General features: G+C 36.2%; 1 long non-coding RNA gene across 1 annotated transcript; it reads right to left on the reverse strand.

The window, feature by feature from the left end:
- Positions 1-1,722: 1,722 nt before the first annotated feature.
- LOC125338608 lies at positions 1,723-14,154 on the reverse strand. The gene is made up of 3 exons (XR_007208342.1): positions 13,966-14,154; positions 8,310-8,315; positions 1,723-1,734 (listed from the first exon to the last, which is right to left on the reverse strand). It is a non-coding gene; the product is annotated as an uncharacterized LOC125338608 (long non-coding RNA).
- Between the last annotated feature and the right edge of the window lie 1,008 nt (positions 14,155-15,162).

The raw sequence follows: 15,162 nt of genomic DNA on the forward strand, positions 1-15,162 counted from the left end.
TTGAAGTAAGGTGCTAATGATGTAAAATATCTCCTCGGAATCAAGATCTTACTATCACATATCAAAAAGGAATGCCTCATATCTGAGGCATTTAGTTCTGATGCCAATGAGAACTAAAAACCAAGTTCTCCCATGTTGTGTGGCTCTGAAAACTGACCTGTTCTCCACAAACAAACCCAGCCTTAAAAAAATACTGTGGTTAAACAATTTGGAGACAATCTCCAGGGTTAAGTACCTTGGTTCAGAAATGAAACAAAACTTTTAAATATAGTGCAGTCAGCTTGAAACTATGGTGTTGACACTTCCTTAAATCAAACCCATGCCCAAGGAGCTATTCTTATCTCTCAGGAAGGTTTGGATATCCTGCTTCTGCAGCTACAGAGCAACTTGAGCCTCCTCTCCTCTGTTGCCCCATTTCTCCTCTACCCGGAGAGCTTCAAGGACATTAAGTTCACTAGACAGTTTTTACACTCCTCAGAACACAGGTAGCAATCAATACCTCCTCCCTGGGAAAGGAAGACAAGTGACATTAGTAAAGAATACAAAACTGCATTTGGAGCTAAAGGAACACATTGCTCAAAATCAAGTAGAAAGAGGTAAAAAGAGTTGTCTTTAAACCCTTCTCTCTGCTTCCAGACCATAGTTTTATCCTCCTATTAATTATTTTAAGATAAATTATTCTTTTACTCAAATCTATGTGATTAAAACTGAATGATGATCACAACAAAATACAAGACAATTCCAAAATAGAGGGAGGCTACAAAGGATAAAGTTTCTCTAAAGATGTGAATTTTGATTCGTTTTACCAGTCTCTGGCTTTGAAACGTGCAGCAGCGTTGATTCGCTGCCTTGACACTTAGTTTCTATATTTTGTCTTTGCTTTTGTGCCAGTCTTAAAACTAGAACTCAAGTGTCGTTTTGATTTGCATTTCTATTATGGCCAGTGATGTAGAGCACTTTTTCATATGTCTCTTAGCCATTCTCATTTTCTCACCAGAGAAGTCCCTTTTTAAGTCTTTAGCCACTTTTTGATGGGGCTATTGGTTCTTTGTGGTTTTGTTTTGGAGTAATGTAATATTTTTAGTTCTGCATATATTTTATTTTATTTTTTTTATTTTTTTCTGCATATATTTTAGATATGAGGCCTTTGTCCGTTGTATGTCTGGTAAAGAGCTTTTCCCAATCTGTGAGCTTTCTGTTTATCTTGCGAGCTATGTCCTCGCAGTCCCATTTGTCCATCCTTTCTTTGATTTGTAGCCTTTCTGGGTCTTTGTTAAGGAAGTTCCGTCCTGTGCCAAGGAGCCCAAGTGTTTCGCCTACTCCTTCCTTTAGTGTTTTCAGGGTGTCTGTTTTGATTTCGAGGTCTTTAATCCATTTGGAATTGATTTTGGTGCAAGGTGATATATAAGGATGTAGTTTTAGTTTGTTGCATGTGTTGAACCAGCTTTGCCACCATTTGTTAAAGAGGCTGTCTTTCTTCCATCCTATTTTTTTAGCTCATTTATCAAAAATTAAGTAGGCATAGTTCTGTGGGTTCATTTCTGGGTCTTCAATTCTGTTCCACTGGTCTTCAGGCCTGTTCCGATGCCAATACCAAGCTGTTTTTATTACTATAGCTTTATAATACAGCTTGAAGTTGGGTATTGTAATTCCTCCAGCACTGTTCTTTCTGCTTAGGATTGTTTTTTCTATTCTGGGTCTTTTATTGTTCCATGTAAATTTCTGGATTGCTTCCTCTATTTCATTAAAAAAATTGTGTTGGGATATTAAAGGGTATTGCATTGAATTTGTAGATAGCCTTAGGCAATATTGCCATTTTGATTATATTAATCCTCCCAATCCAGGATCATGGGAGGTTTTCTCATTTCCTTAGTTCTGCCTTAATTTCGTTTTTCATGTTTTTAAAGTTCTCATCATAGAGGTCTTTCACTTCTTTCATTAAGATTATTCCAAGGTATTTTATGTTTTTTGAGGCTATTGCAAAAGGAGTTCTTTTACTGAGATTCCACCTCACCACAGTAAGAATGTCCTATATCAAGAAAACTAACAATGACAAATGTTGGAGGGGATGTGGCCAAAAGGGAACCCTACTTCATTGTTGGTAGGAATGTAAACTGGTTCAGCCACTCTGGAAAGTGGTATGGAGATTCCTCAGAAGGCTAAGCATAAAGCTCCCCTATGTCCCAGCAGCCCCACTTTTGGGCATCTACCCAAATGACCACAAACAAGAACACACTAAAGCCACCAGCACAATGTTCATTGCAGCACAATTTGCCATAGCTAGAATTTGGAACCCTCAGTAGACGAAAGGTTCAGGAAAATGTGGTACATATACGCAATGGAATTGTATGCCTCTATCAGAAAGAATGACATTGCCCCTTTCATAAGGAAATGGGAGGACTTGGAAAAAATTATACTAAGTGAAGTGAGCCAGACTAAAACAAACATGGACTATATGGTCTCCCTCATAGGGAATAATTAGCACAGGTTTAGGCTAGTCACAGCAGAGGATCACAACTCTCCTTCCAGCTTTTTTGGTGGTTAACTGGAGATAAGAGTCTCATAGACTTTCCTGCCCTGCTGGCTTCAAACCATTATTCTCACAATTCAGCCTCATGACTGGTAGGATAACAAGTTGGAGCCACTGGTGCCCAGCATAGTTTCTATTTCCTAAACCAAGGTTTAGATCAATGTATATAGTTTGGCTTTAATGTGCACCTTTGATAAATGCATCAGATAGCAGACCTACATGAAAGTGTAATAACCAAGACTCGCCATCTCCATGGCACTGTCTTACTAATACATTCTTGTGTAACTAGGCAGTACTATACTTGCTGATGTTCTTGGAACTGATGACTCTATCCATGTATTCTTGGTGCTCTGCTGAGTGATCTTTCCCTAGGAACATCAAGGTAACCTTGATATTACCCTGCTGAAAATTCTCCCCAGTATTTTCATTTGTTCCAAACTCAATTCTATTCCAAACTATTTAATATGACCTTCCAAACCCTACTTCTTGTTTTCTTGACTTTTATATTGGAAGATCCTTACTTTAGATATTTTGCTGTAGCTGGGTTTCCTACTGTTGTACCTCTACAGCTTTCCACTCCTTTAAGCAACAAGCCTCATTATTTATCCAGTTAACTTCTCTTCTATCTTAGCCATTGGATGTAGAACAGTTAACAGAGTACCTTAAACACTACAGCACTCAAATTTTGCTGAGCAAAAAATTTTGAAATGTTTCAAGCCAGGACTAAGTATTTTTCTTCTTTCCTTTATACAATAATTACTATTTAAAAACTTAAAAGTCATTACCTTGGTTTGTAAATGGCTCACAATACAAGGTACCTATTTCATGGAAGAAAAATTGGAGCTCAGAAAGTACTAATTGCCAAGAGTGCTGGAGGAAAACAAATCCTCTTCTGTAACTGTACACAAGTTACTCTGCAAAAAGCAAAGCAAGGCTAACGAGAGAGACAGCTGCAGAGCACACAATAATATAATGTGTTTGCCGATCTGCAAAATTGTTTGAAAGTTGTGGCTTCAACAGCTGGTATCTGGAAAGTGTAAGCATCATTCAGTCTAGTTAAAATTACATAGAGCAGGAATGTTTATCATGCCCACAAAAAGGAGATCTGAATGTTGAAGTTACAGCACTTTTAAAAGTCTAGAACAGTCAACAAAACACTTGTTGGCAGATGGAAAAAAATCTCCAAGTCATATTTGTTTGATCAAGTACAGTTCCTAATTCTACAAGTCTCATGATCACACCTCCGAAGGTTTATAAAGAGACAGTACTCTCCACCTAGCTGCAGTCATCTACTTTGTTCTTTCCTAGGCAGAACATATGTATGCTTAACTGTGGTATTCTTGTTTAAGAAGGTTGGGCATCTACAAAATAAACAAAAATTCCAGCTGCTTCTCTCACTTTAGTGAATAAAATAAGAACCCGGAATAAGTTGAAGGTATCACTAAACAGCAATCAAACGAATGCTTACTACCCAAGCTCTGCTAGAAATATTCCTCTGATCCTACTTTGATGACAAAATCATCTACGTTATTCTTTTCTTTGGGATATAAAACATTTCTCAAATCTGTGCTCCTAAACAGGTATGCAATAGGATTAACCTCAGAAAAACTGAACCACTGTTCAGTGTGAAAAGGGATGTTTATTTTCAAAATTATCTTTAAGTAGAAAGATAAATAAAGGGAGGAATAAAAGGGTTTTAATTCAATATGGAACATTTTGGCTACAATTCATCTTGATCAATATTACTTTTTAACCTAATTTTTCCAACCCTAACAAACCACTCAAGTTACCTGGATCCATTTTTATACACCTTTGAATGTTATGAATGTATTTTCCTACTCTTCCTTTCTCCATTTATCTTCCACCGGTCCCCCCACCCTCAAAAGCGTTGTTTTAAACAGAAACAAATGATGTTCCTTTTGCTGTACTTCTCAGAGCTTATAGAAAGGGGATCAACCAGGTAGTTTCTCTCACAATTAGAATTCTGTTATTAACCATATGTGGAGTCATGTCTGAAAATGCTGATTTAAGATGCTATAACATGAAAAGGTTTTCCTGTGGCATCTTCTACATTGTCTCATAGTAATGTATGAGCTGACACATTGGGTTGGCACCCCAGTCACTTGATGTGGGTAACACTATGTCTTGGCTCTCATACTCCTAAAAAAATGACTACCATGACTACCAAATTCACATTCATATGGATTTGTGGAAAATATGAAAATATTCTCAGCCAAAATCTTGCCAGGTTTAGAAAGCTGATACTCTTCCTTTGAGACTCCCATCCCTCAAAATTGTATTGCTATCCTTCAAAGAAGCTATGGGTATAGGGCAGGCAAGGAGGTGAAGCAGAGCAACTTCCTCTTTTCTTTTGTGACCTGCTTGCTTGAGAGCATACATATTTGTTTTCTGTCCATTTTTGCAATCAGCATCACAGACCAAGGAATTAATCTATCAGGATCACTTCTTTAAGCATCAGAATCATTACTTGTAAAATGAAGGTAAAAAAACTTGCTTTGGACAGTGATTCTTTTTGTTCACATAAAGAATAATGATGAAAGATTCAATAAATACTTTTTTTTCCTTCTTCTGGTTTTATCATAGAATTCGCAAGTATATATAAGATTGACCACATGCATGTAATAGATATTGTTCCTTGCAGGAGTAAGACAATAAATGTTTTGTTTCCTTTCTGTGAATGTTTAGAAATTGGTACTTGGCTCATATTTCAAACACTATTTCCCAATTATCAGTTAAATTAGTTTCAATGCTAATTATGCTTTTGTACAGCCTAAATGAGAACTGGTTACTTAGTGTTTTGAGAGACCACAGTCTTTTAACAGTAAAGAATAAGTCACAATTCAATGGGTACATCAAAATGATGACACACAGGCTAAAAGGTGAACCAATACGCCAGCAATACTTACAAAACAATATGTTGTAAACCAACTGTATAACTCATGGGAGAGGGGGCGATTGCAGAAGGGGGAAGGTGGGAGAAAAATGAGAGAGGAGGTAATAAGTTTGACGAAATGTACTCACTACATTACATATGTAACTATAACCCTTCTGTACATCACTTGACAATACAAAGGAAATAAAATGTTAAAAAAAACTCAGGTATTTAATTATAAAACAAAATTTCACTAATTAGTGAGGCCTGAAAGCAGGTTGATTCAGAAAATAGTAACCAACAGCAATCTCTATTACTCAAGGTAATCTACCCTCACAGAATTTCATCATTTAGGTCTTTCTTGAATAACCAAATCTCTCAATTATGCTTATTATTAAGCCAGAAAACTTATTCATAATTCATTATGAGTTACTTTAATATGGTAATTATATGAACATATATCATTCAGCAAGTCTATATTTGCAAGGAAAGAGTTTTGACTTACTAAAGGGGAAAATTTATATAGTTTTATATTGTGTGGTGCAATGTATTTTGTGTTTGGCTAAGAGGATAAGGAAGGTTATAGAGGGTTATGAAGATGACATATGGAAGGCTATAGGCAAAATGCCTACTTGTGTATGTGTATGTGTGTTAGTGCATCTTGTGTGTGTTCATGATTTTTGCATGTGTTTACTTTTTCCAGAGCCAGAAAACTATTGTAGCAACTGGATGTGGGTGGAAATGGACTACACGGGAATCTGGAAGAGTATTGCGCTTACCTCTGCTCAGTTAATATCTCAGTCCCCCGCGGCACAATTCACAATAGCCAAAATATGGAAACAACCCAGATGCCCCTCCTCAGACGAATGGATCCAAAAATTATGGTACTTATACACAATGGAATACTACATAGCGATTAGGAATGGTGAAATATTGTTATTCGCAGGGAAATGGTCAGAACTTGAACAAATAATGTTGAGTGAGACAAGCCTAGAACACAGAAAACAAAGGGGCATGATCTCCTTGATATATGACTGTTAACAAAGGGAGACAGAGAGACAGTAGACACCAAGTCTGTGAATACTGTATATGTTCTTGATACATTGTATATTGCATATATGTCTACCTGACCTAGACAAGGGATAGAAAAATAGGTCGTAAGATATCACAAGAAATGTACACACTGCCCTACTATGTAACTGCACCCTCTATGCACAACACCTTGTAAAAAAATTTATGTTCAATAATAAAAAAAAGAAAAAAATATCTCAGTCCCATATGTAACAATCATTCACTATTTACTATTTCTTTCCGCAATGTTTTGAATAAGGATATGTTGGAATATATCTGTACATATTACACACACACACACACGTATGTAGGTGTGTCAGTTGTGGGACTTGAACTCAAAGCCTCTGGGGGTTGTCCCCGAGCCTCTTTGTGCTCAAGGCTAGTGTTCTACCAGTTGAGCCACAGTATAAATATTGCCTTTTGAGAGGTCAACTGAAGGAAAGAGTCTCAAGGGATATTTCTCTTTTCTGCCTGGGTTGGCTTTGACCAGTGATTCTCAGATCTCAGCTTCCTGGAACAAAATTTTAAAACAGAAAAATCATGGTAGAGATTAGAGAAGTATGCATGCGCATGACTCTCCAATTCTTCATGACAATAGCAATTTCTTCTTTTTCTTTAGAGATCTCAGAAGTGCCATGGATCTTTTAAATTTATGTACAATGGCAAAAATGAAAACCTAGGATAGAAGAAAAACAAGACAAGACTTCTATTTCTTGAATGAAAAAAAAATCTGCTCTTAAAGAAAACACAAATTTGCCAGGTGCTGGTGGCTCATGTCTGTAATCCTAGCTATGCAGGAGGCTAAGATCTGAAGATTGTGGTTCAAAACCAGCTCATGCAGAAAAGTCCTTAAGAATCTTATGTCCAATAAACTAGTCAGAAAAAGCCAGAAGTGGCTCTATGGCTCAAGTGCTAGAGTGCTAGCTTTGACCACAAAGAGGCTCAGGGAAAGCACCTAGGCCCTGAGTTCAAGGACTACCACTGGCAAGAAAATAAAAATTTGATCCTAGTGTTTTATATATATATATATATATATATATATATATGCACACATATATATGTATACACACATATATACACATACATGTACACACATATATACATTTGTATATATGTATGTGTGTATATATACATATACATGTACATAAACATACATATATAAAACTGCATGAGTTTATTTTTTAAATTTTTATTGTCAAACTGATGTACAGAGAGGTTACAGTTTCATACATTAGGCATTGGATACATTTCTTGTACTGTTTGTTACCTCCTCCCTCATTCCCCACTCCCCCTCCCCCTTTCCCTTTCTCCCCCATGAGTTCAGTTTATGTACACCAAACAGTTTTGCTAGTATTGCTTTTGTAGTCATTGGTCTTTTTTACTCATTGTCTCTCTATTTTGGTATTCCCTTTCAGTTTCCTAGTTCTAATACCAGTATACACGATTTCCAATGTACTCAGATAAGATACAGAGATAGTCCAGGTACAACCACTGGAAGAGGATACAACAAAATCATCAATAATAGAAGCTACAATTACACATAACACGTTGAAAGTAGTTACGACAGTGATGTAACAGTCATTTCCATAACATGGAGTTCATTTCACTTAGCATCATTTTATGTGTTCATAAGGGTATAGCTATTGGTTCCATATTCTAGCTCTATAGTCTCCCTCATAGGGAATAATTAGCACAGGTTTAGGCAAGTCACAGCAGAGGATCACAAGAGCCCAATAGCTATATCCCGTATGGGTGTTTAAAGCCAGGACTTTTGCTTCCAGTCTGGGTTTTTGATTTTAGGGGAGCCTTACTAACTTTTTCCTAAAGTTGGCTTTAAACCTAATCCTCTTGGTTTTCTGTAATCATCTAGGAATATAGGTATGAGCCAACAGTACCTAGAGTAGAGAGTTATTTTCTAAATGTGAATTCTCCATGTGCTGAAACATTCTTTTGATTTTATTTCTATCCAACATCAAGAATTATCTACCAACATTATTATTCCCTATCCTAAAAGCTTATGGGGAAAGATTTATCGCTGGGGTAGGGACAAATGAGAATGATACATTTTTCTTCCTTCTGATCTTGATGAAAAAGCCAAATTCCTAAAGTTGTGTGTCCAATATGGCAGCCACTAGCCATGTGTGGCTATTTTAATTTAGTGAAAATTTGATAAAATTAGAAAATCAGCCACATTAACAACATTCTAAGGCCTCATTAGCCACATGTCTATGTTGAATAGAAATCATTTGCTCATCACAGAAAATGCTATTAGTTCAAAACTTTTTCCCCAAGTAGAATATGGAAAGTAATCTCAAGAAAAGAGAATCCAGTTTTGACTGAAAACAACAAAACTCTTCAAAATAATACAACTCTATGTTATAGATTTTCTAGAAAAAAGAAAAACACCAAAAAGAAAGATAAAAAGACCCTTTGTACTGAAGTTATATGTGTTTTTGTTTAATTTTCATTTAGAAGCTAAATTAATATATTTAAATTTCCAAAGGACTTGCATCAGAAAACTAGAAACTAGTTTCATGCCACAAAGCTATGATTTGTACAGCTTATATTAGCAGGTATTTCCATTCCAAGACAAACCAGAAAAAAGTATACAATAAGCTGAATAGTAAAAGAAAAATGCTTGACTTTATACTAAAAAAATGGTTATTTCTTAAAACTAATTAAATAATAGAAATAAATAGTGAAACTTTGGCTCAGGTTAGAACACATATAAAATCATCTTGCACTTAGCATTTTTAGAATGAGCACAGAGGAAGGAATTCAACATTAAATGTAGAAACTTCCATGTGATAGATGCTACAGGATTTTAAATAAAAATGATATATTAACAAAGAATGTACAGGTATAATAGCAAGTGGATGATATGTTAATCCAATATCTATTATATTCCTTCTTCAAATGAGGACTCCAGGCTCAAAATTTCCTGAAGACCAAGCAGCCTTAATTCTTCTTTTTCTGATCCAGGAAGCAAAGGAATGGGAAGCAGTGAAGACAAAGTAGAATTTTTTGTTAACAGATTGAATACACTTTGAGGATAACATGTGCTTTTGAATAAAATTCGTCTCCTTGCCAAGAAAGTATTCTTGTTTCCCTCTCCCAGGACCCACTTCCTCTGTTTTGTATGTACAGATACAATTATTAAGTTGGACTTTAGGGCTTCATTGACTAAGCTGAAATGTTAAAAATAGCTCTACAGAAAACACTGACACAGCTATACATTTTTATACTTGTGAAAAAAACGATTGGTAGAGGAAACGTTTAAAATTTTAATTTCAATATTCCTTTACATTTTAAACTTTAAATTTTATAATGTAGGTTCAAGAAATTTAAGTAAATATATTTTAAACTTCTATCATGCATGCTTCCATTTATTTTATTTTTTACATATTTTTAAATTTTTAAATTTTTTTTTTTTTTTTGGCCAGTCCTGGGCCTTGGACTCAGGGCCTGAGCACTGTCCCTGGCTTCTTCCCTCTCAAGGCTAGCACTCTGCCACTTGAGCCACAGCGCCGCTTCTGGCCATTTTCTGTATATGTGGTGCTGGGGAATTGAACCTAGGGCCTCATGTATCCGAGGCAGGCACTCTTGCCACTAGGCTATATCCCCAGCCCAATTTTTTTAATTTTAACTGATACACAGAACCATAGTATTAGTACATATCAATTGGTGCAGAGAGAACATTTAATATGTTGACACATTGCAGAATGTTTTAGTATGATAAAACATGTTTATTTTCTCACACATTTACCATTTCTTGGTGATGAAAGCATTCACCATCCATTATTCTGGATTTTTAAAATTTTCTTAATGAAATTAAGAGGATAGTCTAAAATAGACCTTGGTAAGTGTTATGAATTAAAGAACAAGGATTCCTGCTTGGTTTCGAGGTTTAATTCATATTTTCTTCCTAATGAACAACTGGTATGACAAGGTCCTCATGTAAATTGAAATATATGAAGTCAGTGTGGAATGACTCAAATAGACAAGTATGAGAATAACAAACTTTTAACATGAGAATGGTAGCACCAAATGTCTAGAGCCTGGACTCTATAATAGATTTTTTTCAATGTAGTCGTAGTTAGAGTACACTCTATCAGCAGGGGAAAAAAATCTGATCAGAGGACTGGGTAGAGATCTAGGTTAACAAAGTGAACCATTAACTATGGCATGACTCTCCCTGCTTTGGAAAATATTATTCCTATAAAGTCATTCTTTCTCTCTAATAAATTATTCATCTCACTAAAGACAGTGAGTATGCCAGACATTTTCTGAATGAATCTTCCTTTGTTGTTACTTAATCAACCTTAATTTTTAATCTGCATATATAAAAGATTAAATGCTAGGTGCTTAATGACTTTGGAAAAAACATTAACTGAATGTTTAATCTTCCTACAAGACTTCTTGTATGTGTTTGTGAAAATTCAAGGATTATACACAGCAGAGATTGGCAGTCACATAGGTTATTTGAAGTTGTTTCTGTACAATGAATGCTCTTGCTGGTTGCTTTCATTCTTCAAACATAGCACTTCTCTGGACAGAAAACATACCCAACCAGACCATCTGTCACAGAAGACAAAGTTCACCTGGAAAAGGCAGTTTGTTTGCTACAATTTTGATTGTCTTGCTTCAAACTATTTTAACTTCACTGCTTTGCCTGTGCAAGAACTGAAGCACAGATGCGCAGGAGGTAACAAGATCTGCTGTTTTTTCTGCATAATCTAAGTTTGAATCAATTTATTCTACTCTGTAGACATTTTATATACTTTCTATTGGTTAATGGTCAACTGCTGAGAAGATTAGGCCCTTGAAATATTATTTTAAAAGTATCCAGTAAGAACAACAAATACCATCTGAATGTTAAGACAATGTTTCAATGTGAAGACAATGTTTGATGATCAAATGCCTCAACCAGAGATTTTTCACTTATTTGTTACCTAATGTTATTCAAAAATTATAAATGTCTTAAGCAAAACCATGCCATAAAGATAATGTATGAGAAGTGAGTCATGACCCACTCTTTTCTCTGTCACCAATTCATGCTAAAACAAAGCTAAGGAACAGGCCATTGTAAGTAGAAAAATAATGGAAGGGAGGAAGGTATGGACATAAAGGAAAGCTAACTAACATAAGAACCAAAAAGCATCTAATTCTAAATGAGTCACAAGCTTTCTTCCAAATAATTTTAGAATATAAGTATGACATTAATATGATATTACATTAGCAATGAGCCAAATATGTTGCTGTATGCCTATATTCTCAGCTACTTGGGACTTTGATGCAGAAGGACTATGAGTTCAAAGTCAGCCTGGGTAGTAACTTAGAACTTATCTCAGAAGCAAAACAAATCAAAAGATCTTGGAACATAGCTCAAGTGTGTTTGGTGGTAGAGTGCTTGCCTACACTTTGTAGGCAGGGTCAATCCTTAGAACTTCCAAAAAATGAAGAAGAAGAAATATAAACAAACACACAAAGAATTATATATTTCTGTGGTCAAATTAATTTTCTAAGGTATTTGTTACACTTAAACCTAGAGCTAGAATTTCAGATAATGTAAGAAAAGATGACTTCTGTTGTGTTTAAGATAAAAGAAAATTTGGATGACAATTAAATACTTAATTTATAATATTTTCTAATGCTTCATGTTTGAAAATCAATAAAGTAAAAAAGAGATTGCAGAATTTTCCTGACATTAATACTTCCCATTACACATACAGCTACAGTGCAAATTATGTTCACAGATTTCATATACTGTGAGTATATACAAATACATGTCCATTAAATGTATAAAATGAAAGAGTATTAAGTATTTTGTGAATCCTCACAATGAGAGTCCATTAAACAGAATAGTGTAGACAAAAATACTCTTCTTCAGGATATAGGTTAAATAAAGGGGTTGCTGGGTATCAAAATTATTTTTTTTTTGCCAACCATCTACCCTTGGCCAAGTAACTGTATGTGTGGCAAATTTTTATTATATTTAAATTAGGTACTAAGTTATCATCTAAGCTGCTTATCACAATTTTAGTTTGCCACAATCCAAAGTGTTGCCATAAAGCTGAATGGTATATATGAGTAGGATAGTCTGAGATGAAATATTCAGGGAAATATTAGGATGTTAAATTATATATGCCCTAGTACTTTATCCAGAGAAACATTTTGCCAGGTACTCATGGCTTAAACCTACAATCTTAGTACTGAATGGAAGGATCAGAGTACAAGGGCAGCATAGGCACAAAATTTAAGGGGACAGCATCTCAACAGTAAAAGCCTGGCATTTGGTATACAATTTTCATCCCAGACATCACAGGAAGCATAAATAAAAATCCAAGCCAATGTGGGAAACTATCTGAAAAATGTCTAGAGTAAAAAAGGCTGAAAATGTGGCTTAGATGGTAGAGTGCTTGTCTGGTGAATACAAACACCTGAGTTCAAATCCTAATACTGCCATTAAAATAAAAGGAAATTTGTTTTTCTCTCTGAGTGTGTTAAAAGATAGAGAGGAAAACTGGAAGATTCTGAGTGCTTATTATTCAAGTTTTATTTCTATAATTCATGTAATATTTATCTTAGTATTAGTCTTCATAAGTTATATGATTTCTAAGAAAATAAGCATTGTGAGACCACTACATTGTGTGAGAAACTATAATAAGTAACACAAAAAAAGGGTTTGGTTAGCAAATTAATTAGCAAACTTCAGTAAATTTCTCACAGCAAATTATAAATCATGCTTAAATAGGAAATAGATACACATAAAATTACTGAAATTACTCTAGGGGTACTGCTACAAAATCTGGTATTAATATAGGTCCTAGCCAGGTATCAGTGACTCACAACTGTCATCCTACTCAGGAGGCTGAGATCTAAAGGCCCTTATATTCAAGGTCAATCTCTGAAGAAAAGTCTGTAGGACTCCATTTCCATAATAATCTGCAAAAATCCAGGCTGGAAACATTGCCCAACTGCTAGAACATTAGCTGAACAAGGCAGAAGAGACAATGTAACAACTGTGCAGAAACTTTTTATATTAATGCAGTCTCACTCTCTAGTCTCTGTCCTATCTGATGTGCTCCTGGGACTTTAATCAGGAAGTTCCTGCCTATACTTATAAGATCTAACGTTCCTCTTACTCTCTCTTGCAGTAGTTTCAGAGCACTGGATCTGAAGTTGAGCAACGTGGTCCACTTTGGATTGGTATTAGTGCATGGTGACAAACAGGGATCCACTGTTAGTTTTATGCATATAGATGAGCATTTTTCCCAACACCAGCTGTTGAAGAGGCTATGTTTTTTTCATGTATTTTGCTCCTTTATCAAATATCAGACAACTCTAAGTGTATGAAGTTATTTCTGGGTCCTCTATTCAATTGATCTTCGGGTCTATTTTTGTGCCAATACCAAACTGGCTTTTTAAGTATGGCTCTGTTGTAGTTTTCTGTCTGCTATTATGATACCACCTAGAATTGCTTTGGCTATTCTAGGTCTTTTGTTGTTCCCCATGAATTGTTGGATTGCTTTCTCCATCTCAGGAAGGAATGTCATTGGGATTGTGATGGAAATTGCATTGAATTTGTATATCATTTTTGGCAGTATGGACATTTTCACAATATTGATTCTACCTACCCATGAACCTGTAAGATCTTTCCATTTCTCTTTGATTCTCACTGCTGGACTAAACCTTATTCATCCATGTTCAAAATGTGCTTAAGTTGCAATGAAGTTCCCTGACAGGAAGTTATTTCCTACTCTTCATAGGTGATTGCTAATGCATGGCTATATCCAATCTTTGGCTTCCACTGAAATGTGCTTTGTCTTCCAAACATTCCCTGTAGGGATCTGATGAATCCCTATGTCGGGGGGGTTCCGTACCCTCTTCTACCCCAATCTTCTGGGGGCCTCTGAGGACCTTTCGGGCCTCTGAGGACCCTTTCCCCTTCATCTCCCAGGGAAATGCCCGAGCCATTACCAGACTGCTCTAAGCTGGAGTGGGATGCCAAAATCCCTTCTTCGGCTCCCCATGTGTCAGGGACCACAGGACAAAGATAACAGGGAGACACTGTGATGGTTGGATGAGTCTCAAAATCTTTAATAGGGAAAGGGACTTATATAGAGGTAATGGCGAGAAAGAAAGGGGGCTGGCCAAAGGGCCAGTCATTGGCTAAAGACCATATCCATCAGCTGATGTCATGAAACTTCCTCTGTGGACGGGACAACCCCATCATGGTGGCACACATGTGTTCGCCCCCCAGGGGCGGGGGGCTTCCTTTCCGGCTGAGGCCGGAAGGTGGGAGGGGCTCCCTCCCACACTGTCCCAGGGCTGGGGGAAGAGCAGCATCTGGCTCTTGGCGCCCTTCCCCCACCAAGGCCAAAACAGAGTCCCCAACAATTCCCCACCTATTATCATTCTGAACTGTTAGCTAGTCTACCAATTCCACATCTTCATATGTTCTACAAGAGTGAAAGCTGATAGCTTCATAAACATTTAGGAATGGCTTGGGACTCTTCAAAGAATATGGTCAGAAGCCTTGCCTATTATATTTATAGCATTGTATTGCTAAAAATCAATCATTTTTAAAGTGTTTTCTCTCTCTCCCCCTTTTTTTTTGCGTGCTGATCCTGACACTTGAACTCAGGGCCTGTACATTGTCTCTGAG

Source organism: Perognathus longimembris, chromosome 20 (genome assembly GCF_023159225.1).
Source record: "Perognathus longimembris pacificus isolate PPM17 chromosome 20, ASM2315922v1, whole genome shotgun sequence".
Taxonomy (NCBI): domain Eukaryota; kingdom Metazoa; phylum Chordata; class Mammalia; order Rodentia; family Heteromyidae; genus Perognathus; species Perognathus longimembris.